Consider the following 6409-nt stretch of genomic DNA (forward strand, 5'->3'; position numbering starts at 1 on the left):
AAAGCATCCCAGGAAGAGTGGGAAGTGAGCAGGACATATCTGCAACCCATGGGCTCCACTCTTCTGGTCTCTTCTGGTCTTTGGACATTCCCCCGTCCATGTCCTTGAGAACCTGGAGTTGTGCAGACAGCTGCTCACTCAGGGAGGCAGCAATGCAGCTGCTCTGGCTATTGCAGCCGGCAAAGCCAAACTCCTCTCCAGTTTTCCCTGAGCGTTTCCACACAATTTCTACCTGGTCATTTGTAACGTACTAATGGACTTTGTGTCTCCAGCTGTTGACACCCCCGCGGTCCCTACTGTGTGATGCACTGTAACAAGGACAGGAGTCCATCTCCCTGAAGCAAGGGGGTCTCCCAGTGACCGGGACCCCTCTGGCTGCTCAGCTCATGCGCTCAAGAGCTGCACGTGTCATGCGGTCGTGGCACGGGCAGTGTCCGTGTGCTGACTGGATGCTCCACACGTGCGCAGTGCAACAACGTTCACGGACGGTGCAGACGTAGCAACAGCCAGAGGTGGAGGCGATAAAAACCCATGACCGGTGCTTCGCACGTGAGACTCTGCCACCACCACAAGACTCCTGGAGAAGAAGACAACGGTCCTACGAGATGTAGCTGGATCCACAGTGGTGGCTCTCCCTCACTCTCTCTCACTCCTTCTCTTAAATAAAGTTATCATAAAATTTTGATACTTTCCTGACATTTGTCCTTCATTGAGCCTTAATTCCAACGTCACGTATCATCTTTAATCAGGACAACATCGTGTGAAGAAGAACAAAACGGTGTTAAAAGGCTGGAGATTAAGAAAAGTCCAGCTCTGCACTCTATCACCAGGCTCTTTCTCCCTCTCCCATAACAGGAGAACCTTTCCACCTGGACCACTGCTTTGGCTGGAGGACACGTGGTCTCCTCATCAACACAGCAGTGGCACTGGGACACGTGCAGAAAGAGGGTGGGAAGGACTGTGGGTGGCACCAGGACAGACACAAAGCATCCCGGGACACATTGGTTAAGACTCATCAGCCAAAGCAGCTTGGCAAAGCTGCTGGAAAGCAACGTGGAACAAAAGGTCCTAAGGACCCAGGAGGATGCCAATCTGAGCAGGAGCCAGCAAGGTGCCCTCGCCCCAAGGCATTGGTGGGTGGTGCCCTGGGCTACACGGGGCAAAGTGTGGGCAGCAGCTGGAGGGAGGTGACTCTTCCTTCTGCTCAGCGCTGCTGAGGCCAGATGGGGGGTCCCATCCCTCCTGACCTGCACCGCACCCCCGGTCAGTTCACAGGGTCTTTAACAAAGGAGGTGCCCAGAGTAGCTGCGAAGCTTCTGGACGATGTTGGAAAGCGCGTGGCACAGCCAGATCTGACCAGGCTGTAAAACGAGGCCCCTGCCAAAGAGCCCCTTTGAGTGCTCTTTTCGGAGCAGCAGGTCTGTGAACTGGAGCCCTCCCCTTAGAGCGGGACGCCGTCTCAGGAGACTTCTCGGGACTGTAAGCACCTTACCTCCTCTTTTGGCTGAGTGGTTATTTACTGCATATATCCTGGAATGAGTCCTTGCCTAACCCAGGCAAGTGTTTTAGCCCTCACCTAACCCAGGCGAGTAATTATTTCTTGTGGGTAGCCTGGAGTGAGAGGCCTCTGGTTTTGTTTTTTATGGGTGTATGAGTGCACTTTGTGGATCCTCCTTATTCTTATGTTCTCGTACTCTAATAATCTCCTCAGCTGATATCCGAACCTCCATTTTATGTTGTCGGAGTGCCAATTAATTGTATAAACCCTGTTTCTACTTGCTTTATTAGCTACGCTTTTCCGGTGAGAAAAAAGACTCTTTTGGAATTTATTGTCCACCTAAGAATGACTTTGGGGTGCCTCCTTGACACCTTATCACAGAAGGAGATCAAAATAGTTTGACAGGACTTGCCTTCCCTGAACCCATGTTGACTTTGTCTGACAATTGCATTGTCCTTGAAATGCCTTTCAATAGGATGATTTTCTCCATCACTGTCAGGGAAGTGAATGAGCATTGACTATGAGTTCTGTTCTTCCCTGGGTCTTCCCTCAACCCTTCCGATAAACTGGAAGAACACTGGAGAGCTTCCAGTCAGCAGGGACCTACCTGCATTCCCAGGCTGTTGGTCGATGTATGCAAGCACTCCTGCCGTGACACCTGCTAATTCCTTCAGGACTCTGGGATGGACCCCATCAGGCCCCATGGGATGGAGAACATTCAGCTGATACAAGTGCTTCCATACAGTTTCGGTGTCCGCAATTGGAAAGTCATTGCTGATGCAGCCCTGGTCTTCCAGCTCACGGGACCAGGAAGCCCAAGTTTCAAGCCCAGTTGAGCTTTGGTCCAAAGACGGACACTGAAGTTAGAGTGAGCCAAATCCAACCCTCTTCTGCCAAGGAGGTTTGTGTCCTAAATCCCCAGAGCCCAGACATAGTGGGATCATTCTCTATACAAGTTTTTTGTAGTTAGTGCAGTTAAGAGCAAATATTTGGGCTAGGGGACTAATATTTTTCCTTTTGTGTTTCGTGGGATTGTTTTGTTTTCTTTTGTTTACTATTTCTTGTTGTAGCCATCTCCATTTGCAAGGTTCAAGACATACAATGTACAAAGTACTTGGTTAAATATGTTTTGACATTTAAAAAAAAAGATGTGTCTCATATTTGTTAATTGCAAGTAAACACTTTTTATTTAAATCATTATATTAATGTAGGACATTTCCAAATAATACATGGCATCTGCTAAAGAGACATTTTAAAATTTGTTATCAAATGGTAAGGTAAAGAGAGTGATAGTGTCTGGTATATTAATTTGCTGAAAGCAACAGGTTGCGCCCACAGTAAAACGCCTGACTGCAGCTAGTTCATTGTGCAGAACTACGTTGCCAGTAGACAAATTTTAAAAGCACCAAAATACACCAAACAAATAAGAGGTCTTTGTGTCCTCTCAGGTGCAGCAACACAGCTTAATATGAATAACAACTATTTTTATTGCATATTTTCATTTTATAATAAAGCATGTCGCTCAATATTGTTTATTTATACACCAAAATGACCATTGGTAATAAAAGGCTTTACTGAGTAACCGTCATATTTATGAGAACTGTATTTCAGACTAATCAATGCCTCCATTTGGCTTGTTCTTCCAGGAAAACGTGTACAAGTTGACCTTGGAGGCTCTTCAGGACGTCCCCTTTTAAGAGTTTTACTGGTTTGGTAGTTTTGTCTTCTATAGGGCTCAAAGCAAGTTCCTCTTGAGAATTGCCAGGCTAAGTAGCGGTGTGGCAATAGAGTTAACACACGTGGATGTATCGTCATTCCAGAATGCCTGTCCAGGCAACCCTGGAAAAGCTCTGAGCTTGCCTGTGTGATGTAGCTCCACATAACACATTCTTTCTAAGTCAGTGAGATGGGCGCAAAGGACCCATAGTGACATATGCCCATCCAAATGCTTCTACGTTAACGCAGTATGGAAATCTTTTCAGTCTTTGCTACCAGTTTTCTGCAACCTGGAGAAAATGACATCAAATGTCTGTTTTACTGCCTTCATATATGAAGGAAATTCTTGCAGCTCAGAACGTGCCTTTTGCATCATGTGCAACTGCATACTAGTAAATGTGCCATAACAGAAGACTTTTGAATGTAGTTTCTGCTCTTGGTAGGGACAGCACGGCTGGGTTTGGACTCAAGCAGCTGCAGTTGGCTGACACGTTACCTTCTTTCCCCAAACGAGGAGTTCAGGCATCCTGCATAAATGCACTTGCCCTGACCAGAGAGAAGCAAAGGGTGCTCCCTTCTTGTGTTGACCAAGTTGGTTCAGCATCGGTCTGCAAGGATTGACTAGGTGGAATGAAAAGCTGGATGGAGGGTTTTATAGAATGGAAGACACTGGCATGGGCATCCTCATGTCCCTCCCAGATGATATTCAGCGCCATGTGCAACGTGCTCCACATTCCCTTAAGTTCACATGCCAGCTCCCCAGCTCAGAGAGATGTTCCAGCTGGTGGGCACCTGCTCACGGAGCTGATGGATGAGCCAGCAGGGCCTCCTGCGAGGGCTGGGATGGGTCTGGGGGCCTTGCGGGGCTGCTCTGGTTAGCGGTGCACGGGTGGAATGTGCCGGCCAGAGCAGGAGGGCACGGTGTCTCTGTCCTCGCCTGCGCCGAGGTGGTGCTGGGGCTGCATCGTGCTCCTGGAAGCCCAGGTGTCAGAGCTCATCCAGGAAATCCAAGCAGCAAAAGTAAATCACCACCTGCAAGGACAGAATCAGAGAGCACTGCTGAAACCATGAGGGCAGGAACAGGCATGACTTTGCCCCCCAGGCCAATGCAAAAATGGTCAGCGACTACGGCGTTGCTTTGGCCTCTTCTCAACACATGCGATACCCCCAGTGCCCCTTGGCCAGGCAGTGGGCTTGGCAGGGAGGCCCTGGGGAGCCGTGATGTCCTTTCTGAAACCCAAGCAGCAGCATCCCTCACTGTCCCTTTATAGAAACCATGGTTTGAAGGAAAAACACACTGCTTTCGTATTGTCTGCTTGTTTTTCACTTCCCTCAATTTTTCCAGGTGAAACGTGAGCTTTTCAAGAAGTGCCACTGTCTCCGTGTCCACAGCTACTAGGAACAACTCCTTGCTGTGTCTTTGGGATTCAGACACCAGCCAGCACGGGGATTGCCAGTGACATGAACAGAAAAGTGGGGCTTTGTGTCTTTCTGTAGGCAGCAGATCAAGGAGCTCAAACTTGTGAGTCTTGTGGCCTTGCTGGGGTGTCTGCTCAGCCTTGCACATACTGAGCTTCAGGAGGCACAACATGACAAACGCCAGTGCTGGAGGGATATGTTTCTCCTGACATACAGATTCTCCCAAGGGCAGGTGTGTGCTTCCTGTCTGGGGCCATCTCGGGACACCTCTCAGATATCTCCTGTATTCAGAGCAGTGTGCAGAGCTTTGGAATAGGGTCAGCAGAGGCTGCTACACACCTGGGCAACTCGTTCTTTCCGCCTGCTTGGATTTCCTGAGTTGCCCGTCGCTCAGAGGTCTGTTGCCAGCTTCCTGCGCTTGCTCTCGGGTTGCCCATCGCTCTGCTCTTCACAGGATGGTTTTCTCTTCCTGCGTACTGGTGAAGAGCCTGGCAACCTTTGCGTGCAAGAGTATGGTTAGACAGGTAACACCATTCTAAAAATGAATCCTGCTCTTAATCAAAGCCAGCTCATCTTACCCTCTCTCCTCAGAGGCGCTGTTCAGGTGTTCACTTTCCAGAGTGACTGGAGGCACCTGCGAGGGAAATGTAGAAATGAGGATGGCACAGGGACCTACTTGCCCAATATCTAGCTCAGCTCTGAACTTTTGCAGAGCTGCAGGCTGGTGGGTGGAGGACCTTGCTTGTTCCTGTGGCAGCAGTCCCACCCTCTTTGTGGCCCTGACGTACCTCTGAGGGATGAGCTTCTGGCTCCGGTGCTGGCAACTCCTCGGCGGACGCTCCGGCAAGCCCATCGTCCTCCTCCTCAAAGAGTTCCTCGTGGTGGTCAATGAGGAACTCCACCAGCTGCGTCACCTGCACGCACCAGCAAACCATTGGTTTCCAGCCCGGTGGCTGAAAATGGGTGAGACACCCGTTCCCACTCCTGACCCTCACTTCAGCGCAGAAGCTGCAGCTGTGGGGCTGCTCTTCCCAGCAGCTCCCCCAGCAGCGTTTGCTGAAGACGGGAGGCAGCCAGGAAGCTCTGAGCAGCCAAGCTGGGCTGGGCTGTTCAACACAGCGTACCTTGCCGGTCACCTGCACCAGGACGTCCAGCGGCAGCGTGTCCTCCTCCGGTGGGCTGAGGAGGTTCGGCCCCACGCAGATGGCCAGGCTGGCCGCTGTCATCCTGCTGGTGCAGGTGTTGCTGCTGATGGTGTGCAGCAGGGTGAGCAGCTGCTTGAGGAGGAGCAGGTTGGGCTCGGGCAACTTGCTGGCCACACTGAGGGAACAGGAACACAAGGTTAAGAAAGGAGACGTTGTCAACACAGCTGTAAGGAGGCTGCTCCCAGCCAAGACCACCCGAGGGAAGACCCTCTGGCCACGCCTGGTCTACAGCAGAGGGATTGCCTTGGCTGAGATACGGCCACCTCCCTCTCTCCCTGCCCTTCTGGCAAGAGTCCCTTCGTGTAGCCACCCCCAATGCCCACAGGCATTGCCCCAAGCAGAGAAAGGCTTTTCTGTGCCTGTTTCTCTCAAAACCTGACCCCACAGCTGCAGCAGCAGCAAGATGTGGTGGGCAGAAAACACATCTTTTTCAGGCAGGCTGTGGCTTTGCAGGCAACTTTGGGGCTCTGGCAGTGCCTGCGCAGCAGCCAGGCTGCGGGCCACACTTACTCCTTCAGCCCCGCCAGCCTCTCCTGCCTGCTGGTGTTGTGCAGGGCGCTCATCCAGTCCT

General features: G+C 51.1%; 1 long non-coding RNA gene across 1 annotated transcript; it reads right to left on the bottom strand.

The window, feature by feature from the left end:
* Nucleotides 1-3931: 3931 nt before the first annotated feature.
* On the bottom strand, nt 3932-5289 carry LOC135578327 (uncharacterized). Its single transcript, XR_010469829.1, has 3 exons — nt 5212-5289; nt 4973-5129; nt 3932-4246 (listed from the first exon to the last, which is right to left on the bottom strand). It is a non-coding gene; the product is annotated as an uncharacterized LOC135578327 (long non-coding RNA).
* Between the last annotated feature and the right edge of the window lie 1120 nt (nt 5290-6409).

This window comes from Columba livia, chromosome 1 (assembly GCF_036013475.1).
Source record: "Columba livia isolate bColLiv1 breed racing homer chromosome 1, bColLiv1.pat.W.v2, whole genome shotgun sequence".
NCBI classification, from domain to species: Eukaryota; Metazoa; Chordata; class Aves; order Columbiformes; family Columbidae; genus Columba; species Columba livia.